This window comes from Geotrypetes seraphini, chromosome 2 (assembly GCF_902459505.1).
Source record: "Geotrypetes seraphini chromosome 2, aGeoSer1.1, whole genome shotgun sequence".
Lineage (NCBI taxonomy): Eukaryota > Metazoa > Chordata > Amphibia > Gymnophiona > Dermophiidae > Geotrypetes > Geotrypetes seraphini.
The window spans coordinates 68,078,629-68,102,642 of record NC_047085.1 but is presented as its reverse complement, the minus strand read 5'-3'; the positions used below and the strand labels follow the sequence as shown (position 1 = coordinate 68,102,642).

At 39.0% G+C, this 24,014-nt stretch overlaps 1 protein-coding gene across 3 annotated transcripts in view; it reads right to left on the bottom strand.

The window, feature by feature from the left end:
- Positions 1–4,026: 4,026 nt before the first annotated feature.
- Positions 4,027–24,014, bottom strand: part of RGS22 (regulator of G protein signaling 22) — a 475,118-nt gene continuing 455,130 nt past the window's right edge. For all 3 annotated transcript variants that reach the window (XM_033934655.1, XM_033934656.1, XM_033934657.1), the window contains one exon: positions 4,027–5,420. The gene's annotated coding sequence lies outside the window, so the exon portion shown is untranslated. The remainder of the gene's footprint in view (positions 5,421–24,014) is intronic.

Here is a 24,014-nt window from a genome sequence, read left to right as displayed (position 1 = left end):
GGCTGACACCCAACATCTATTATGTGCACTCCTGTGCCCGCGCTGCTGAACGTCTTTGGCTAAATCCCATAAGCATGCCAACTTCATACACTTCAAATTCATGTTGATGTCCTTCCAATCTTTGGCTAAATCTCACAAGCATGCCAACTTCATACACTTCAAATTCATGTTGATGTCCTTCCAATCTACCCTCTTGCTTGCCAAACAAGAATACTGCAACCATTTAACTAACTCTCTTAGTAAAAACCCTTGCCGTCTCTTTGCCACACTCTCTACTCAAAGTACCGTCCACCTCTTATCTCCACCTCACTATCCCCCAGATGATGGCAGAGTTCTTCTATGACAAGATTCACATGATACACCTTGAATTCTCAACCAAGTCACCTCCCCCCACCACCCCTTCCAGCTGTCCGCTCTGCCAACCTCCTTTCAATCCGTGCCACCTTTTCCTCCTTTTCTGAAGTCATTGAAGAGGAAATTGCTCACCTTCTCCAAATCAACCACCTGCTCCTCTGATCAGATTCCCACCCACCTACTTGGAGCTATTGCTCACATTGTCATCCCTCCCATCTGTCACACCCCTAACCTCAACACTTGAAATTACAGAGTAATACTTTTAAAACCAATAGGAGGGGTAGGAATAAGAAGTTATGTAATGTACCAATGATTGTTGTAAGTGATGTACTTATTGTTAATGTGAATGAATATATTTAACACTTAATGTAATTTTGAAAATGAATAAAGAATTAAAAAAATAAACCAACAAAAAAAACAATAGGAGGAAATATTTTTTCACTCAGAGAATAGTTAAGCTCTTGAATGCATTGCCAGAGGATGTGGTTAATGTAGCTGGTTTTAAAAAAGGTTTGGACAAGTTCCTAAACTGCTGTTGAACCAGACATGGGAGAAGCCACTGCTTGCCCTGGATCAGTGACATGGAATATTGCTACTATTTGGGGTTTTGTCAGGTACTTGAACTTGGATTTGCCTCCGTGAAGATGGGATACTGGGCTAGATGGACCATTGGTATGATCCAGTAAGGCTACTCTTATGTTCTTATCACTCTCCACTGCAACAGTTCCTGATATTTTCAAACAGTTATACCTCTCCTCAAAAAACCTTCACAACCCCATGTCTCCCCTCCAACTATCACCCCATCTCCCTCCTCCCCTTCCTATCCAAGCTACTTGAATGTGCTGTTCACCACTGCTGCCTGGACTTCCTTTCTTCTCAAAATATTCTTGACCCACTTCAATGGGCTTTTGCCCTGTTCATTCTATGGAAACTGCCCTTGCTAAAGTCTCTAACGACCTGCTCCTGGCCAGATCCAATGGCCTCTACTCTATCCTCATCCTTCTCGATCTGTCTGCTTCAATCACCACTTACTCCTAGATATGCTGTCCTCGCTAGGATTCCAGGGTTCGGTTCTTTCCTGGTTTTCCTCCTATCTCTCCCATTGTGCTTTCAGTATATGTAGTGGTGGATCCTCTAACCCTGCAATCCCAGTAGTATGTAATGCTATTGTAATGTGATGTAAGCACAAGTTGAATCCCCTGACAAAGCCATTGATGAAACAGGTTGCATTGGGATCAGTACTTTAAGATAAGTTTTGGGGTTTGATGATTACTTTTTTCTAAGTGGTATGAATTATTGAAACTGGAAATTGATTTAGTTTGAAAATTTCAGAAGGAGATTTTTCTGACATATGATTGAGATTGGTCCGAAGTATGGGTATAATGAGCGTCCCTGTGTAGGACACAGTGTTAGCCTGTCGACCTTGGAGGTCTTGTCTTCCCCTGAATCAGTGGACAAAGAGTTATCTGTTGTATAGAGTAAGTATATTTATTTATAAGAACTTATATATAGAAGGACATAGGGCAGGGAGAGAGGTCAAACTATGAGTTAATAAAATTCCAGACTTGCAAGTACTGACTATTGAAGTGGATCAAGATATTGTTGCTATCATGGAGATCTGGTTCAGAGAGTCACACAATTGCTAGGTGATTATACTAGACTATAATTTGTATGAAAGGGTTTGGGAATATAGAAAGGGGGTAGGGTCAGGGCTGGTCCGACCATTACCTGTCAAACTTTGACAGTAGGAAATTTGAAACTTTGACAGGCCTTGGGCAGAAAGTAGGAAGCGGAGAAGTTTGTGGTTTCCCTGAGCACTACGCCGACAAACGTGTGTGCTGAAAATCCCCCGATGAAGGTTTGATAACCGAAACGCCAAAAGGGGACAGTATGCTAGCTGTGCCCAGGCATCAAAACATTGACAGTTTCACACGCTATCGATGTAATATGTATTCTATATGTAATGTTTTAGATGTGATTAATATAAAGGAATTGTGCAATATAAATGTAGTAATAGGAAGGTTGGGGGGGAGAAACAAATGATTTAAGTACTGGGATTGGTGAAGTGGGTTCTGGAATAGCTGTGTGCTATAAGAGGCCCCATAATCCCTTTACTCATGCAAAGGTTCTGATGCTTCGCTCCCTGGTTAGTTTGAGGTTTTGTGAATTATTTTGCAAATAAGCAAGAAAGACCTATTGGATCCATGGGATGTTGAAAAAAATGTGAATGTTGAAACTTCATAATCATTTTTTGATATAGAAATTAAGGAGCTCAAGATGTTTTATAAAAACAATTGGCGTGCAGTAGCTCAAATTAAAAAAAAGAAGCACATAATTACTACTCTAGTAACATATAGACTTACGGACCTAAATATGAATACCTTAGGGGAGTTAAGAAACCGGGGGATAGGAAAAAACTTTCAGATATCAGTAATGCATATTAAGCAAAGGAAAGAATGTTCTACAACAAGAGGGGAAAATTCAGAAGCCACACCAGGAATATTTCTTCACTGAAAGCATGCTGGACAAACAGGATAGCTTACTGGTGGAAGTGGTAGAGATAGAAAAAAGTGAAAGAACTCAATAAACATGGGATAAGCACAACTGATTCAACAAACATAGGCTAAGTGTAAAGATTCCCGATTACAAATGATCTGGAGAAAGCCAAAGATCAATTATGGTCTATCATACTGCACACAAATGATGCTTGGTAGCATATGAACCTTGAGATCCTTATCTGCTATAAAAGTCTATCTAGTCAATATTAGCAAGTGGTGGTAAGTGTTTTCTAAATGCTGACTACCACTGACTAAAATAGACTCGGATATTCAATGCTGGATCATATCCAGGCATTGGCATTTAATATCTGAGTCTCTGATGGCATTTGAAAGTTATGCAGATGTTGCCAATATTCAGTGCTGAACCTTCATACCTAACCAGGCAAAGTTAGGACTGCCTTTTCTGTGGTACCTTGATAGGTATGTGGACACTGGCATTATATCACTGGTGCCTGCTTACCTATCAGTCTCACCTTGATTCTGTCCCTGACACCTTGGATTGTGCCTGGGTAGTCAGAGCTGATATTCAGTGCCACTGCCTGCTTAAATACCATTGAATATCTGCAGCTAGCTAGCTCGGAATGGTTTAAGTGGGAGGGAGCCTCTCCTTCCCCTTTTAACCATATCAGTCAAGGAGGAGGATAATAATAATATAATAATAATTTTATTTTTATATACCGCCTAACCAGCAGTTCATAGCGGTTTACACAATAGGTGCTCAGCATACAATATAATAATAACATCATACATAATAAAATTCTAAGTAACTAATACAAGCATTAAAACTAATGATATCAACTAAAATAAGTGCAGATAAAAAGTACATTATAACTACATGATAATATGAAAATCAGTAATGTATATTATATTGTTTAAATAAGTGGGTTTTAAGATCTTTTCGAAACTGATAGTAAGAAATGGAGAAACGAGAAGATTCAAACATGAATTCATTAATCCTGCTTGGAATGCTAAGGTCCTATCCAAAATTTTTTTGTAACGACATGCATTTGCTGAAGGAAAATAAAACCACCCAGATCTACGAATATTTTTCTTAGAAATAAAAAAAACTAAAATGAGAAACAAGGTAAGCTGGTGCTAAGCCAAATAAAACTTTAAAACAAATGCATCCAAATTTAAATAGTACTCTAGCCTCAAACGGTAGCCAGTGAAGCTTTTGATAATATACACTGATATCATGTTTTTTCAGATTAAAAATCAAACGAATAGTTGATGATCAGAAGGGCAGCATTCACCAGAGCTCACTAGCTGAAAAGGATGAAATGCCTCTTAAGTTCAAGAAAGGAATGAAGACCTTACTTTTCTCAGAATACTTTAATTACTATTGCACTAATCCGGGAGTGGGGGTAATAATATGGTAAATATAGCTCACTATTTCATTGTTCATACATGATAGAATTAAACAGGATATAAAAAGGAAGTTTAAATGATGATACATTTAAATGACAACTAAAAGGTTTAGTATATATATTTATAGAGGTTAATGATATCAAAAAGTATAATGATTGGATATAGGGTTATTGTATTCTTAATTGTTCACTCAATCAAAGGATAGACTAAGGTAAATGATTTGTATGTGTATATGTATAATGGATATTTCAGAAACAATCTAATTCTGTATGTAACACCATTCCTAAGCTCTTTTGTCATAACTTCAGCAGTATAGTAGTCACTCCTTGTCTATAGTTCATATATTGTAACTCATGTACTGTACCATCATTACTGAAGTTAATGTTCATATGTCCATCAAAACTGCTCATGTAAACCGCTCTGAATTGACTGCCTAGTCATTAGTTAGCGGTATAAAAGCTTTAAATAAACAATAAACTTACAGAAGAGGTGCTGAGCCAGATAAGTGAGGCGAGATGCATAAAGAGGAAAGAATGGTCAGATGAAGTGTGTAAGACAAAAATAAGGGAAAGAAAAGAGATTAGTAAGGAGGAGAGGAAAATAAAGATGAACACAATAGCACAAAGCAGATAAGGCGAGAAAAAGAGCTGAGACAGGGAAATATGAAGAACAGTACAGGAGAGAAATGAGTAAAGGGTGAGTGGTGAGAATTTTAGTATAAACTGTATTTACCATCAATCTGCCCCTATATTTCAATGTCTACCCAATTTAATAATTTGCCAGATGCCACTACTGAAAACCAGACCTGTTTGCATCTCTTGAGGGACTGGACTGCCTCTGAATCTAGAGAAAAGTCCTTTTAGAATATCCTTTTATTTGCCTTTAAAAACAGACCTGCACCACGTTGCAGACACTGTGAACATCTGTTTGTATAGCCCAAAAATCCCCTTTTTAGCCTGTACATACAAGATTATTTTCACAACATGGTTTCATTACTTGACAGCTCTTATTTTTGTAAATATTCCATAGAACCATCTGTGCTGCAGTACCATAAAAGTGCAATGAAAACCATCTTTTATTTACTTGAATACAAACATCATCCAAAGTTTGCTCGTCCATGGTTACGAGATGATATTCCCCCTGTAAAAATGAAACAAACATATGAGATAAGTTTGGAAACTTAACTTGCAGAAGAAATGATTCCAATTTAGCTCTTTTGTATACCCACACTTCAACAGCAATTTAAAAGTGGTAGAAATTATAATCAAATCAGTGTCTTAATCCATACACCATTATGAGGGTCTGTAAATCAAGCTTATTTTGGTGCTTTCAGGGTAGAATGTATATAGCTAAATCCAAATAAATATCTCAGATCAGGTGTATTTTATTTTTCTTTGTTGTTTATGTTCCACTAGTGAGGAAAACATATGCTTTCTTTTTGAGAGGGTAAAAGAAATAGGGAGCTTCTCATGCAAAGACCTGTAAGTAAATAAGTAGCATTTAGAACAGGAATCTCCACAGTTCAGCCCATGAGCTGGTTTTGGCCTTCTGGGACAATTTTCTGGCCTGCTCCCCTTAAAGAAAAAAAAAAATTCAGTATCAGGCTGTCCCACAATCCAAGGATATTTCTATGACCCCACAGGCTTACCTGAATAAGATAGCCTAGCAGGGATTTGTTGAGTTAAGAGTGATGCCCATTTGCTCCTTCCCAAGACTATGACATTTTCTCTTTGGCTCACTGGTAAGAGGGAAGGTGTCCTTTCACTGCAGTCTCACAGTATCACTAGAGATGTGAGAGCAGCCATGGGTATCACTTCTGCCCCAATGGATCCCTGCTAGGTAGGTGGAGCCTACAGGTAGTTCGATGATTGGGGGGGGGGGGGTAGTGGGCATCTGCTCTTGGAGGCAGGGAGTGCTGCAGGAAGGAGGTCCTGAAAATTTTCATTTTGTGTCATATCCTGTGATGATAAAAGAGTGTGGGGGGAAGGGGAACTCCTAAACAAAACAAACATTCCCCTAAACCAGTACTTCTTATCCCTCGCCTGTGGTTCCACAGGTTAGTGACTCCCATGGTAAATGTTAAGAATGGATAGCTAGAAAATGTTTGATTCATGTCATTTGCCATGTCGTTTAGGACTGTGCTTCTCAACCACCACCAACAATTTATTATTCTATAGTGCTACCAGGCGCATGTAGCACTGTACATTGCACATGCAAAAGATGGTCACTGCTTAGATGTGCTTACAATCTAATTATGACAGACACACAGAGGGGGCTAAAAGGTGGTTGGGGACTATTACAGGAATGATAGACAGATATGTTGGTTGGGTCAGTGTTTAAACAGAGTATTCAAATAAGTGGGTTTTTAGTTTGGCTTTGAATACTACCAGAGACAGAGCCTGGTGTAGCAAGCCAGGCAGGTTGTTCCAAGCATGCAGTGAAGCCAGCAGTGCTACAGGTAGAAGGGATGGAGGTGAGAGTTGGCAGTAGAGGAAGGATACAGAGAGGAGGGACTTGTCTGATGAGGGCAGTATAGGGAGTAGCAAGAGAAGAGAGATACTGAGGAGCTGCAGAGTGAGTACACTTGAACGTCAGTCAGTAAGAGGAATTTGAATCATATGTGGAGACAGACTTGGAGCCAGCAAAGTGACCTGAGGAGAGGAGGAATGTGGATATAATGACCCTGGCAGGATATGAGGCGTGCAGCAATGTTCTGAACAGATTGAAATGGACAGATATGGCATAGCGGTGGACTGGTGAGAAGCACATTGCAGTAATCCAGATGATGAGGGTGTGAAGGAAGGTTTTGGTAATGTGCTCAGAAAGGAAAGGATGGATTTTAGCACTATTATAGAGAAAGAAACAACAAGTTTTGGCAGTCTGTTGGATATGAGGAGAAGGAAAGCAACGAGACAGGGAGGATGAGGGTATTATCTGTCGTTACAGAGAAAGGGGGAAGGGGAGAGGCAGGTTTAGGAGGAAATCTAAGGAGTTCAGTCTTGGCCATGTTTAATTTTAGATGGCGGCAAGACATCCAGGTAGCAAGGTCAGAGAGGCAGGCTGAGACTTGGGCCTGGATTAGGTCCCAGGACAGATCCCTGAGGTACGCTGACCGGACCGAAAGTGGAATGGCAGTAGAGGAGGATCCTCCAGAGCTTAGGCTAAAGGTGCAATGGGAAAGATAGGAAGAAAGCCATGATTGTATGTGATGATCTTAAAGTGGCCAAACAGGTTGAAAAGGTGACGGTGAAAGCTAGAAGGATGCTAGGTTGTATAGGGAGAGGTATGGCCAATAGGAAAAAGGAAATATTAATGCCTCTGTATAAGACTCTGGTGAGACCTCGTTTAGAATACTGTGTACAATTCTGGAGGTCGCACCTTCAAAAAGATATAAAAAGGGTGGAGTTGGTCCAGAGGAAAGCTACTAAAATGGTGTGTGGTCTTTGTGATAAGGCATATGGGAACAGACTTAAAGATCTCAATCTGTATACTTTGGAGGGTAGATATGATAGTTGTTTAAATACCTACATAATATAAATGTGCCTGAGTCGAGTCTCTTTCATTTGAAAGGAAACTGCAATGAGAGAGCATAGGATAAAGTTAAGAGGTGATAGATCCGGAGTAATCTGAGGAAATTCTTTTTTTTATGGAAAAAGTGGTAGATGCATGGAACAGTCTCCCAGAAGAGGTGGTGGAAACAGAGACTGTGTCTGAACCACATGGGAAATGATAAGAATCAAACATCTTCTAGTTGCCCTTTCTTAATATTTACCACTGGAGTCACTAACCTGTGGAACTGCAGGTTAGAGACTTAAGTGATAAAATGCATTATTTTTCTGCAGCTTAGTAACTACCTCCCTGAATTGCCAATTAGTATTGGCAAGTCAATTTTCATGCACATGCAACATAATAAATTGCCTAACAAGGTAAGAGCAAAGGACAATCATGCTTAGTATCCTGTTTCCAACAGTGGCCAATCCAGGCTAAAAGATCCTGGGAGGATTCCAAAAAGTAGATACATTCCATGCTGACTATTCCAGGGATAAGTGGTTTAGATCAAAAAAGTTCTAAACTGGTTCAAAGGATTTTTGACTTTGCGATCTTACCAAGTGCAGTTCAGTTTGTGGGTGCCACAAGGCTTACCTCTGTCTCCTATCTTATTCAATAGTCACATGACTACTTTAAAAAATCTTAAATTATCTTCTCTAGCAGTTTATCTCAAAGTGTGTGTCACGGCACACTAGTGTGCCTCCTGAGATTTCAGGTGTGCCGCAGCACACTGGGGAGGAGGAGAGGCACCGACACCAGCTGACTGCCTACAGGATGTGCCTTAGCGGGCACAAGTGCCTCTCCTCTCTGGCCCTCTTCCCTACTAGCACCCCACTGGCATCTCAGGGCCCTTCTGGAGGACCTTCGTGCATGCACGGCCATCAATGTGATGATGTCACACATGCACATGACATCATCACGGCGACATCTGTGCACTTCTGGGTGCCTCAAGCCAAGGCACCCAGGCACCTTTAGTGTGCCGCAGCTCGAGAAAGATTGCGGAACACTGTTCTACAGAATCAATTTTCACCTATGCAGATGATATTTTTATCCTACTAGAAGTCCTACATTAACAAATTTGATAATGAATATAAATTCTTGTATTCACAGACTTCAAGTCTGGGCCACTTCTGTACGGATGAAACTTAACACAACCAAAGATGAAACTTTATGGTTTGGTCCAAAAAGACCAATTACCCTCTTCATTGATATTGACATCTGGTGATCTTTTGAATATTGAATTTTCAGCCAAAATATCGGGCTTTTACCTAGATTCTTTTCTTTCTATGTGCTGCCAGATCAACAATTTATTTAAAAAAATGTTTTTTTCAGCCTTCGGATGTTGAGAAAGGTTCGCCATTTGTTTCATCAACAACATTTTGCTGCGCTGGTGCAGGCTATTATACTGGCACAGCTGGATTATGCAAATTCTCTTTATATCAGTTTAAGTAAAAGTAAATGCAATCTATAAAAATTGCAACTTATGCAAATACAGCAGCCAAACTAATATTTGGTAAAATAAAAAATGATCATGTTCCCCTCTTTTGAAGGCTCTCCAATGGCTTTCGGTTAATTCAAGAATCCAATTCAAATCTGCTAACGTAATATTTAAAATTTACATAGAATATTTTCTCCATTGGTTTCCATTGCTTTTAATTTCCTGTGGTTGTTAAACTCAAGAAATTCCCAAAAATATAAACTTGCCATTCTATCTTTTAAGAGAACTAAAGTATCAGGTTATATGTTCAGATCTTTTGCAAAATTTTTTAATGATCGTCCCTTTGAAATTAGAACTCTCTCTCACTTCAAAGCTTTTGGAAATCTTTGAAAACGTTACTATTTCAGGAGTCTTTAATAGATCCTCCTATTTGGAAACTAGATCTTACATAATGATGTTTTCATTCTGTAATCCTTTACTAGTACTGGTAGCCATTCATGTTTTAAGTATCTAATCTGTAAACCGAGTCGAACCCTATTTTAGGGATGATCCGGTATATAAATCTAAGGATTGGATTGGATTGGTGGAATTTCCCAAGTCCCTCTTCATAATGATTTTTGGACTTTTCCTCCAGGAACTTGTCCAAACCTTTTTAAAAACAAGTTATGATGAATTTATTGAAAGAAAACAGATATCAAATACAACATGAACATCCAACTTCATGCCAATGAGAAACAGTACACTATAAAATATAACTGCTCAGCAAAAAGCCGCCTCTTCACAATGGTAGTCCTTTCCCTTCCCGATGCGTCCTGGAATGCACCAGCAAGGGACCAACTGGAGTCTTAGCCCTCCTTCCCATTGCATTCTGGGATGCATTGGGACTGGCCTGATTGGCCAGATATCTAAGGCCACTCCTCACCCCTAAAAAGCTCATAAGTGAATAGGAGTTGCCAATCTATAAACAGTAGGTATAATCTCTTCTACACTAATGTAGGTGTTTCCACATATCAGTCAAGCATATTTAGAATGAATGTCCTCCAAGTATTTTTGTCTCTAGCTTTACCAGATCTTCCTGTCCTATACAGATTATGATTCAGTACATAAATGTAGGTTATTCGAAACCCAGTTACCAAGACTCTTTGGAGTTAGCAGATCAACTAAATTGCCAGTAATATCACAGTTCCTTCAGTATGTGCATACTATACTGTACACTTGGAAAGTATATCTCAAGAAAACTCTGCATTTCTAGTTAGGTAAATATAGAACACATACAAATTTTAATAAGATTTGGATTTCCTGAGGAGGACTTAAGTTACTAAAAAAATGGACATAACTTTTCTTTAACAAATAAAAAACAGTATTGAGATCAAATCCAATTATTGTTTTTGTCTATACATATATGTAAATTGTTTTCCCTGTAAACTACCATTCTATTTGAAAATATCTCATGTTTCCAACCAAAAAGTATTTATTACTTAAGCAATATGGTATAATGGATTGGGTTAGCTTTGGATTACATTTTTGATTCTTCCTTGATAAATTTCTGTTGTCAAAGGGCCTTTTTACTAGTATGCTCTCCTTGGCTTTTTAATAGTATTTTTTTCACTGCCAAACTTTTTATACATATTTAAACCTATTATGCTAGTTGGAATGTAGAGCTATTCAGTAAACAGAAGCCTTTTAGAACAATGCTAATCTATCAGAAACAAGTATTGTAGAGAGCATCATTATAATGGGAATAACAATATGATCTCACAAATAATGTTGCATTGTGTTTAGAAAAATTAAGAAAGCAATGTAAATCATACTGTTAAGTAATGACATAAATATGTACTTTTTAAAAAAAAATATTTATTCATTTTAACATCTTACATCAAGTGTATCAATAATTAACATTTGAAATTGAATTCATCACTTGAATTTCTATCATATTCAACATTAATGCATAAAATTGAACCCCTTCCTTCCCACCCCTACCATAACACATGCAATCAAATATATCATATAAAATAATCTTTCCTACTGATATAAACATTTAATAAACTTCCGAATCCCCCCACCCCACCCCCTTCATTTGCAATTATACTTATAATGGAAAAATTGTATCTATTCATTACAATAATTTGTCAATGGCCCCCAAATCTCTTTAAATTTATTAGTTTCCTTTTTGTATGGCCATTGTTCTTTCCATTTTATAAATGTGACACAACGAGTTCCACCAAAAACTGTAATTGAGTCTACTCCAATTCTTCCAATTACTTGTGCTATGTACTATTTTTTTTATTTTAAGCAGCATAGGCTACCTTATAATTTTATATCCTAGAAAGCATAGTTACTTACTGTAACAGCAGGCAGACATCATCCACGGAGCCCAGTACAAACAGTACAAAAGCGTACTATCACTTTAAGCTTTTGAAGCTTCTAGACTGCCCGCACTGCGCATGCGCAGCTGCCTTCCCACCCGACGTCAGCTCGCAGTTCCTCAGTTTCAAAGACAAGCTAAGAAGCCAACTAGGGGAGGTGGGAGGGATGTGAGAATATCTACTTGCTGTCCCCAGATAACACCTGTTATGGTAAGTAACTGTTCTTTATCCTTGGACAAGCAGGCAACATATTCTCACCTGTGGGACTCCCTAGCTGTCTGAAGTGGGATGGAGGGAGTGCTGGCAATTAAGAGGAAAATAAATTCTGTAGCACTGCTTGGCTGAATTTGCCATCTTGCCTGGAAAAACTTTCCAGACAGTAGTGAGATATAAAGGTGTGAACTGAGGACTAAGTAGCTGCTTTGCAAATATCTTCAAAGGCAGTAGAACGTAAAAAAGCCACTGATGCTGCCATTGCTCGGACTTTGTGTGCTATAACATGTCCCTCAAGCTGCAGCCCAGTCTGAGCATAGCACAATGAAATGTAAGCCACTAACAATATATAAATAGCTCTTTTGGTTATAGGAAGGCCCAATCTGTTAGGCTCAAAAGAGACAAACAGTTGAGGTGAAGACCTGTGTGGCTTAGTATGTTGTAAATATGCCAAGGCCCGCTTACAGTCCAAAGAGCTGTTTCTCCAAGATGAGAATGAGGCTTTGGAAAGAAAACAGGCAATACAATGGATTGATTGAGGTAAGAATCCGTGGCTACCTTAGGAAGGAATTTCAGATGAGTTCTGTGAACTACTTTGTCGTGATGAAACACTATAAAGAGTGGATCACAAACAAGTGCTTGAAGTTCACTCACTCTATGAGCAGAAGTGACACGGATTAAGAAGACCACTTTCCAAGTAAGAAATTTAAGATTAGAAGTTGGTTTCTGAAAGCTAACTGAAAAATACATTTAGTCCAATAAAATGGTATCATTTTCTGTTTTTTTTTTTGTTTTATTTGCGTTAGTTAATTTGTAATGTAGTGGCTCGTATGTCAGTCTGCTATTATTATACTTTGCACAGTACAGGGGATACATATTGCTTTCTCTTTCTCCGGTGTTGCACTGTATGAAGAGTCTGACTTCTTGGGAGGTTCAGTTTAATTTTTATTTCTATTTTTATATTGTGGTTACTTATTCTCTACTGGGTAAAGATCTGTGTCCTGCATGTTTGAAAGAGACATGATTTTCTGTTAGATTGCAGATTGCATGATTAATCTGTTTTAATCTGGTTTGTTTAGCTTTCCAATAGGTTTATTGATGTTTTAGTGGTCATTTCAGTATTTTGGGTACTGCTTTTCCTAGGTAGGTGCGTGTGTGACTTGTGGAAATTACTGCTATTATGGTATCTTAGAATTCCGTTATGGGTCTTGAAAGACATTTGTAGTGTTTTGTATTACCTAAATTCACACTACACCTGGTATTGGATTTTGGATTTAGATAATACCTTTCTTAGTAATGGCTCAAGGCAAGTTACATTAAATACAGTAGGTATTTTTCATGTCCCTGAGGGCTTGTAATTTTTAAGTTTTGTATCTGAGGCAATGGAGGGTTAAGTGACTCAAGCAACATCAGTGGGGTTTGAGCTCTGACTTTCCTAGTTCTCAGCTGACTACTCTAACCATGTTTGATAATCAGCAAACTAAAGGCTAGTGGAGATGAAGCCTGGTGAACCTTTGGCAAAAACATTGCTAGGTAAATTATTTTATGGTTGTAGTGCAATGTGACATACGGGAAATCAGAATTGGGGGGAGGGTAAAACTTTTTCACATTACTGTATTCCTATTTAAGTTACTTTTTAATAATGTTTTAATATGCATATGAATATACATATATTTTATGCACAACTTTATATTTTCTTTCCAGTTCAATAGAAATAATTTAACTTCTCAATTTTTTTAAAATATAATTTGGCATAATTTTCAAAAATTGCTTGTCATTGCACACCACCACCAAGCGCCAGCCCAGTCCAAATCAACTGCTGCTCAAAGCACATCATGACTTGTACATCTGCTTTCCTGGCTTAGAGAGAACATTGCCTGCCACAACTCACTAGCATTCCTGTCCTTGCCCCTTCAGGTGCTCTTCCAGTCCTCAGCTGAGAAGCGGTGTAAGTGTCATGCAACCAAAGGATGTCCTCTACTCCTTCATCTCCTCACTTCCACGTGTAGTGATTTGATTTAATGTTTATATTTCAATACTGCAACTCTACAATTCAAAGCGATTTACATGTAATATAAATATATACACATTCAGCATGTTACGGGACCATCGTTTTGCTACTGCGGTGATGTGTTGACGTCATCGCTGACATTCTGTAAGCACAGTAACACTGCAGATGTTTTCTGTGGTGTATTTTCAACACGCGGCGATGTTTATCAGAGAACAGAGATACCGTCTCTAGACGCCTATTTCCCAGACATTTTTCTTGCCAATTTTTGAAACATGTTTTTTGATTATAACTGCTGACTTTTGGGCATCTTCCAGGAGACATCTATTCCCGTATTTGGATGCTATATCAAAAATGTTCCTCTATGTCTTGTAGAGGTGGAAGAGGTCTACCACATACTTCTGGAAGAACACATAAAACATTATATTTACATGAAAACCACATTGCTGATGATTTATCAGCAATTAAAATTAATATCATGCTTACACATCCACTCTGTTAGAATCTGAATTTTTTAAACTCAGAGACAACATCCTCATGATTATTTTTCATAAAAATAATGAACTGGATATCATCATTAATTTCTCAACTATCCATCAATTTTGCTAAAGGAACCAAACTTTGGAGGAAAGGCGGGAGAGGGGAGATATGATAGACATTTAAATACCTACATAATGTAAATGCACATGAGTCGAGTCTCTTTCATTTGAAAGGAAACTACAATGAGAGGGCATAGGATGAAGTTAAGAGGTGATAGGCTCCGGAGTAATCTAAGGAAATACTTTTTTACAGAAAGGGTGGTAAATGCATGGAACAGTCTCTCAGAAGAGGTGGTGGACACAGAGACTGTGTCTGAATTCAAAAGGGCCTGGGATAGGCACATGGGATCTCTTGGATAGAGAAAGAGATAATGATTACTGCAGATGGGCAAACTAGATGGGCCATTAGGCCTTTATCTGCCATCATGTTTCTGTTTCTATGTAACCAAATATAAATTTATATGAAATCCTTTTTTTATTAAACAAAGAACACTACAATAACAATACCAGCTGAAAACCATGTTTACAAAAGAGAGCAAACTCCGGAGGACTGTGTTCTGATGTCCTCCACGGTTACAAACAATATATCCTCCCATCCTCACAGAAGCCCCCCCCCAACTCCCCCAACCTCCCCCCCCCCCTAACAGAGAGAACTATTGTGCACAGACAGCATAAAGATATTAAGCAGGTAAGGCAGAGTACCATTGTAATCTATTCAGAACATGGCTATGACTCAGTGGTGACAAAGTGTCCAAATATGGAGTCCAGGTGTCCACAAAGGCTTTACTGTGGCGGCGAGAAGAAGCCAGCCGAGCCTCCCAGCCCATGAGTTCATGCAGCCTATTTCTCAAAACCAAAAGGTAGGCGGCTCAGAAGCATGCCAACAACACAGGATACATTTCTTCCCCAAAATAAAACACTTACTGAGGAACAATTTCTCCGAGGAAGAGTACTCTGAAAGCATTGGGAAATGTGCAAAAAGCATAGAAAACACTGAGACAGACACCCGAAGAAGGCCCTGCAAAAAGGAGGCCAGCGCTGACCAAAAGGCCTGGATCCCTGGACAACCCCAAATACCATGATAGTAAGAGTTGACCCCAGCAGAACATCTCCCACAAAGCTAGGTGTCCACACAGCCCATATAATATGCTTGACACTGAGAGCCATAGGCTCGCAAGACAGTGCGAAAGTGACATTCCCTCAAATCTGCATTAGAGACAAGGCTAGCGGTGTGTTTCAGCACCCTCAACCAAATATAAATTTAAAAGGGTAGGTGTGAAAAGTGATCGTTGTGGAATGGCCGATTCTAAAACCACTTTAGAAGAAAAATAAGAACCACACCACCGCAATACCACTAATTTGATGCCAATATCATTAAGATATTGCATCAATTTAGGATGAAACTGTGTCAAAAGTTGCAGTAAGATCCAACTGTATTTATCATCATTTAAAGTTGAAGAAAAGCTTAAACAGAATAAGAGGAAATAGTTTCACTGTGAAGTAGTGGACACCTTCAACAGATGTTCAGAAGTCATAGGAACAATCAGTAGCAGAATTTAAGTGTGTATGAGACTGACATAAAGGAACCTTTTGACCTGGATTAGCAACTGTGAAAACAGGATACTGGGCTAGATGGACCACTGATCTGACCCAGTAAGGTTATTCTTATGTTTTTAACCTTGGCAAAGTAGGAAAGAAGAATGCAGATCGAGTATAATTTGTGGCAACACAGTAGTCTAGCAAAAAGAGGCAAACTAGGTGGGGACTAAGTCGTCTCCATCTGTAAACAATCTCTGTATTATTAGATAACTGAAAAACAATCATGTTAGGTATCAAGTACTTTCACATTCTGATTTTTTAGGGTTTTACATCTTGTTTTGGAAGTAAAATACTTCCATATAACTGAAAGCTAATTACTTAATGAATATAGAACTGGAAAGATAGATAGGGATGGGATTTGATATACCACCTTTCTGTGGTTACAATAATTTTTGGTCATTGTATCTAACAAATTGAATTTGAATTGATATCTACAGGTCTCCATTCACTGTTTTACGTTATCTTTTCTCCTTCTAAATGGTTTGTTTTATGCATAACGCAGAGTTTCTAAGAACACATATAAAGTACACTGAAATCTGGGCTTAACACATTCTAAAGCTACGTGTGATCAGTTAACTCTGTATTAGAAAATGACACAGGGACAAATTTGTCCCAGTTCCCGCAGGAACTCAATTTCCCTGTCCCGTCCCCATGAGTTTTGTTGCTGTCGCTGTCCCTGTCCTATTTCTGTAGGCTCTACCTTAACCCTTTCAGGACCATAAGGATCGTAGGCCAATTTTTGTGGTTTTGATGACATTTTTATGGTAAAAAGGGCTTGCAGATGCCAAAAAATTGATTTTTTTTTGTGAAATATCATTATTTTTTAAAAAAAAAATCAAACTTCTGGCTTATGGACAGTGTGGCAAGTGAATCTTCTCGTCAATCTGGCAACGACGCTAATGAATGAATGTCGGAACCAGTTTGTTTACATAAAGGCAGTATCATATGGAATCCATACATATCAAATTTAGAACTGTAGACTATCCCAATCAAAATTTATAGGATTTTAAAGTTATGGGACAAATATGTTCCTTGGTCCTGAAAGGGTTAACTGCACAAGCCTCAAACACTTATAATTTTAAAATGTTTGAGGCTTGTGCAGATGATGACAGAGCTTGCAGAAATGGAGCAAGGGCAGAAAAAGAACTTGCCAGGATGGGACAGGAAAATGAGTTCCTGCGGGGGCGGGGAAAAATTTATCCCCATGCCATTCTCTGCTCTGTATTAACCAATATGTGCATACTAAACATAACACACTATCTAGTTAATGCTTCTATGCCCATTCTCTGCCCATGAGACACTCCCCAAAATATTTCAGAATAATTATATAATGCACTACACATCTCCCTCATTATTCGCAGGGGATAGAGGCAGAGCCGGAACGCGAATAGGGAAATACTGTGAATATCCAGCTCTGACCCACCCCCGCCTCCCTCCCGCCTTCCCCCGGCATCCCGGCCTTACCTGGTGGTCTAGCGGGCTTTTGGGGCAGGAGCGATCTTCCTACGCTCCTGCCCCGTGGAAATTGCCAATAGGAAATGGCTGCCGTGAGTTCTCGTAGTCTCTCGAGACAATGGCAGGAGCTCACGGCAGCCATTTTCTATTGGCGATCTACACGGGGAAGGAGCGTAGGAAGATCGCTCCTGCCCCGAAAGTCCGCTAGACCACCAGGTAAGGCCGGGATGCCGGGGGGAAGGCAAAAATATGAGGGGGGGTTTCCCCCTCCCCCCAAAAAATCATGATTATGTGAAATTGCGAGTGCGGAAACCACGAATGGGGAGGGGGAAGTGTAGTTACCATGTGCAAAAATGCAAAATACTGTGAAACACAATGCTTTTTGCAATAGCCTGTTTTCCTATGCTAATACCCTTTAGTAAAAGGGCCCCATAGAAAAACTATGTTCACAATATAGCAATACTATTTTAGCTGAGAATTGGATCGCTAAAGTCCATAACTTCAAAAATAGTTTTAAGTATGCTTTTTTTAGTGTCCAACACTGAGTGAAATTCTAGAAGCCTAACAGCTAGAATAGTATAGTGAAGTAAAATGGAAACTATGCACCAATAAAAAATACAGAATATGATAAAACATTATGACAGGGGTTTGGATTCCCATGCATATTTTATATATGAGAAATAAAGACAGCATCTTGTTAAATTCCCTTGAGAGTGATAATCTAGGAACTAATAAAATAAACTATCAAAATATTAGAAGACAGTAGGGAATTCAGTAAAGAATAAAAGTTCTGACTATTATAAACAATGGTATCAGGGATTTAGTAGCTCCAGTACAATTTTTGTAAGGAACAATGTATTCCCATAGGGTATGCAATATCTTTTGCAGAATTCAGAGTATAAATTTCATTTTTTATGTTCTATGATGAAGCCTGTCCTCATCAAAGCTTGATTAAGGCAAGAATGCTATTGCATACAAATTTATCTATCCTACTAATTTTCTCTCTTTATTATCAGTGCCATTTCTTTTCTCTCATTACCATAGTTTCTCTTCTCTAATTAATTAATCATCTCATGAACATATGCTATTTTTTCTTTCATGCACTTTAAAGTAGGGCTGAACAATTAATGCTTTAATAATGGAATTAACACGTTAATTGTTTAACAGTGTTAAAATAATAATAATAATAACTTTATTTTTGTATACCGCAGTACCATGGCAGTTCAGAGTGGTTAACAGAGGAAGAGACTGTACATTTACAGCGATGTTGCGTACAAGATAATAGTGTTATAAACAAGACGTTCAGTTAAACTTAGTGTTCAGTTTAACTTAGATATTCAGTATAACTTAACAAGTCGGGAGTAGTTGGGTAAATCTGGAGGCATATCAGAGATCAAGGCAGGGGGGAGTCAGATAGGGGGGAGTCAGAGAAATTTATCAAAGAGATAGGTTTTGATTGATTTTCTGAAAGTTTGGTAGAAGGGTGAATTAGAGATGAGGGTGGTTAGACATTTATTCCATTTGCCTGCTTGGAATGCTAGAGATCTATCAAGGAATCTCTTGTAGATACAGCCCTTTAGGGACGGGAAGGCAAACAGGTAGGCATTTCGTGTGCGAGTGGGGCCTAGAAATTCAAAGTGTTCCGACAGTTAGGTTGGGGAAGAGCCTGTTAAGGTTTTGAAGCAGAGGCAAGCAAATTTGAAGATGATCCTTGCCTCCATCGGCAGCCAGTGCAGTTTTTTTGTAATAAGGGCTTACATGATCAGATTTTTTGAGATCGTAAATGAGGCGAACGGCAGCATTTTGTACGATTCTCAAGCTTTTGATGGTTTTCTTAAAGGATCCCAGGTATATAATGTTGCAGTAGTCTAAGATGCTTAAGATTAGTGATTGGACCAACAGTCGAAAGGAGAGGAAGTCGAAGTAGCGTTTGATGGTGTGAAGTTTCCAGAGGGTACAAAAGCATTTTTTAACCTGAGAACTAGTATGGTCTTCGAAGATCAGGCATCGGTCCAGAATGACTCCAAGGATTTTGATAGTGGGGTTGATTGGGTAGTCTAACCCATTTAATTTCAGGGATGTATTTGTTAGCTTATAGGTAGGGCTTGCCAGGAAATTTTGGTTTTTTCAGGGTTCAGTTTTAATTTGAATTGTGTGGTCCATTGTTCTATCTTGGTGAGGATGGAAGAGGTGAATTGTTCCGTCTCTTGTGTCAGCAAGGTTAAGGGAATGATAATAGTGATGTCATCTGCGTATATAAATGATTTCAGATTTAAGTCAGATAACATACATCCCAGCGAAGCCATGTAGATGTTGAATAGAGGGAGATAGGGGGAGCCCTGTGGAACTCCACAGGGATTGCACCAGGATTGGGAGAAGGTTCCGTTACAGTGGACCTGGTAAGTGCGTTTTTTAAAGAATCCTGTGAACCAGTTTAGTACCTTTCCAGTGATGCCAATGGAATCGAGGCAACTGAGCAAAATGTCATGGTCAACCAGGTCAAAAGCACTGCTCAAGTCGAACTGAAGTACCAGGGCGCTTTTTCCCAGTGAGAACAAGTGGAAGAGGTAATTGGTCAGTGAAGCTAAAACAGTTTCTGTGCTATGATTTGTACGAAAGCCAGACTGGGAATCATGAAGAAGGTTGAACTTCTTTAGGTATTACATGAGGTCATAATTAACTAGACCTTCCATAAGTTTTGGAAGAGTGGTATATTGGCAAAGGGTCTGTAGTTGATAGCGGAAGAGATTGGTTTAATAATGGGAGATACAAGGGTGTGGCCAAGTTCCGTCGGAAAGTGGCCAGTGGACAAGCATAGTGAAACCCAGTTGAAAAGTTCAGCTTGGGAATCAAGATGGCATTGGAGTGAGTCGAGCGATCAAGTGACTCCTGCTTCGTTCGGCAATTTTTCAGCTTTTTTCCTTAGAGATTTACCTGCTATGCCCAAGCGCAGGGGTAAGCAGAGGAGCGTACTTCCTGCCTCCTCTTCCACTTCATTGACTCGGCAAGTGGCAATAACATCTTATGCTGTTCCAGTTGGAGTGGGCGCATCCGCTGACCGAGGAGGGCAGACCTCGGTCTTGGAAGGCGCCGTTTCGCTTAGCCCATTCGGGCCTGGAGTTCCTCCGCGTCCCGGGATGATGTCGGGGACGCCCTAAGACGCACAGGAAGCGCCAGAATTGATGTCTCCGGCGGCACTGCAGGTCTCACCCCTGACCCCAGATGAAAACCATAGCTTGCTGACTCCTTTACAGTCAGCATTGGAAGTCGGAGGACCTGAATGTCAGCGGGAAGCGGGGAAGGTGGAGATGGAACCCATGGTGGAGTCCCCCGGAATAGCTATCCCTGCTCCTCTGATTAAATCAGCGGTGATAGACATGGAGGCATTATGGAGCGCTTTGGAGACTTTACATAAGGTATGCTCCCAGTTTGTTCTTTCCACACAAAATTCTGATAGTAAATTTAAAACTTTTGAAGAGAAACTCCAGCAACAGTCTCTTAGAATGGACAAATTGGAGAAATCTGTGGCAGATGGGAAGATTACTACTAATTTACAACTTAAGGAGAAAGCTTTACTTGCTAGGAAAATTGAAAATTTGGAAAATGCTAATAGGAATCTGAACTTGAGACTTTTAAACTTTCCTGTTTTGAAGTCTCAATCTCCTAGGGATTTATTTCAGTCCTTTTTAAACACCGTTTTGAAATTTCCTGAAAATAATATGCCACCATTACAAAAGATATATTACTTAAATTTACCAAAGGAGGATAAAGACAAAGGGAACACAGTACCAGGAGAACTGGATCTCACTGGTATGCTGGAAACATCTCAAGAAGAAATAGTGGCTAGAGCTACTTTATTGGTAACTTTTGTCTTTCTTCAAGATAAAGAAGCAATTCTTCGTCTATTCTATAGGACTGATAAGGTGGAATTTAATGGATTCAAAATTTCTATATTTCCTGATGTATCTAAGTGGACACAATCCAGACGTAAGAAGTTTTTGGCTTGTCGTCAGTCTGTTTTGAGTCTAGGGGCAACCTTTCAATTACGTTTCCCCTGTAAATGTTGCATTACTTATCAGAGTAATAGATATATTTTTTATGAACCCGATCAATTGCAGTTTTTTCTTGAAGGTAAAGTAACCACAAGAATACCAGACACCTCCATGGAATCAGCAAGCAGGCCATTAGTTAAATAACTCCAACTGCATTCTGTTATTTGATTAATCATTTAGTTTTATTTCCTTGAATCCAACTACCCTTGGAAGTGATTGATTCCCTCTCTTCTCAAATTGTGGACTTTAGTCATAGTCACTATGTGTTATTATTTTTTTTTTATAATTAGTACATGTTTTCCTTATTGGATTGTTATATTTCCTTTCAAGTATTAATTGATTTGTTAATTTGTAAAAGCATAAAAAAAAAAAAAAAAAAAAAGAAAAGTTCAGCTTTTCATGGAGGGGGGGGGGGCAGATTTCATGATAGAGTGTTGGTAGTTGTCTAGTAGGCAATTGGATTTAGCATATTTAGAGTAAAGCTTGAGAAATAGGTTCCAGTCTGGGCTTTCAAAATGATTCCAGGTCATGTCTGCTATTGAACCTTCGTTACCTACGGTAGGTTGGTTGAATATGCTGGAAACTACGAGAGACAATTTCAGATTTTGAATTTTGTTGGCAAAATGGTCGGTTAGGATTGTAGCAGAGGGTGGGAAGTCTGAGTTGGAGCGTTTATGTAAATCAATATCAAACAGAGAATTGACTATTCTAAAAAGTTCTTTGCTATTCAGTGAAGGGGAATTAATTATTTGGGAATAATGTTTACTGCATTTATCTTTAATCATTCTTTTGTACTCTTTGACTTTTAGTCGCCAGTTGAGTCTATCGTTGTCCGTCCCTGATTTACACCATGTTCTTTCAAATTTTCGTACTTCTCGTTTTAAGGCTAATAGGTTAGCATCGAACCAGCTGTCTGAAGAACGAAGTGTTTTCTTGCGAAGTATCAGTGGTGCGATGGAGTTTAGGACTTGGTCGCTGAAATTTTTCCAATCTAGGAGGAATTTAGGGTCTAGGGCGGGGTTGGAAATAAGGCTGTAGTGCGACCAGAATTCTACTGGGTTTAATTGTTCTCTTGTCCAGATCATCTTCTTTATATGGATGGACCTAGGCTTCCTATCGGGTTGTTTTTTGATCCAGCTTAATTCAAAATTACAAAGGAGGTGGTCCGACCAGGGGGTGCTAGCCCAGGTTTCACCTATGAGACTTATACTGGGGGTAGTAGGGGCATTGGAAAGGAAAGTAATCAAGTCAAGGTGGTGACCTTTCCTATGTGTTGTAGTCGGGGGAGGCTTGGAAAAGCCTAGCAATGTGAGGAAGGAAAGCAGGTCGGCTACGTTAAAAGAATTCTCTTCCTGCTCAAGGTGTAAATTAACGTCACTGGCTAAGAGATTGTGGATGCCGGCTGCTGAGTTAGTAAGGAGGAATTCGTAGAAGTCTTCTTTTGCTAGATTCCATTTGTTAGGGGCCATGTAAAATATCATAACAATTAAGTTGTCTTTACAGTCCATTTTGGATATTTTGCAAGTGAGGATTTCCAGGTCATTGGTTAGTTTAGAATCTAGTTTCAAGTTTATTGATTTTTAATATACCGACCATCAATGGGTATCTAGCCGGTTTACAATAAAATAGAAATAAAATTATGCTTATAGATTGTAAAACTAAATAAAAGAGCAAAAGGGGAAGTGAACAATTAAAGACATTGACAATGACAGACATGAAAGTGGGATTGACGAGGGAGGGAGGGGGAAATTTACATTATTAGTGGTGAAAAGAGGGTAAAAGAAATGAGAAAAAAAAAAAGTTTTGAATATGAGAAGGAGGGGGAGGGGAGGAACAGAAGGGAGTGAAGTCGCTTCATAAAAGCGGTTGGGTGAATTGGAGAAGAGAGATTCATGAGCAATAGAATGCGTCTTGAAATAAGAATGTTTTCAGATTAGTCTTGAATTTATCAATAAGTTTTTCCTGACGAAGTTGGGATGGCAAGGCGTTCCAAAGAGTAGGAGCGACTACAGAAAAGTTGGTTTTCCTAGTATAGAAGAATGCCTTTATAGAAGGGATGGATAGTAAATTTTGGTCAGCAGATCTAAGAGTCCGTGATGGGCAGAACGGGATAAGAAGTTTGTCAAGAAAAGATGGTTGACGGGAAGATTTGAATTTGAAGACCAACATGAGAGTTTTGTAAGCGATACGATGTGAAATGGGTAGCCAGTGTGCTTCTTTCAAAATAGGGGTGACATGGTCATATTTCCCTAGCTTATATATAAGTTTTTTTGCAGTGTTTTGTATAAGCTGAAGACGTTGTGTTTCTTTTTTCGGAATTCCATTGTAAAGAGAATTACAGTAGTCAAGATGAGAAATGACTAGTGAATGAACTAGGGTTGTGATTGCTTCTGTTTCGAGAATAGAGGTTAGGGATCGGATAAGTCGGAGTTTGTAAAAACAGGTTTTCACCACTGAACTGATAAGATCATGGAAGGTTAAATATTTATCTATGGTAACCCCTAATAGTTTTATT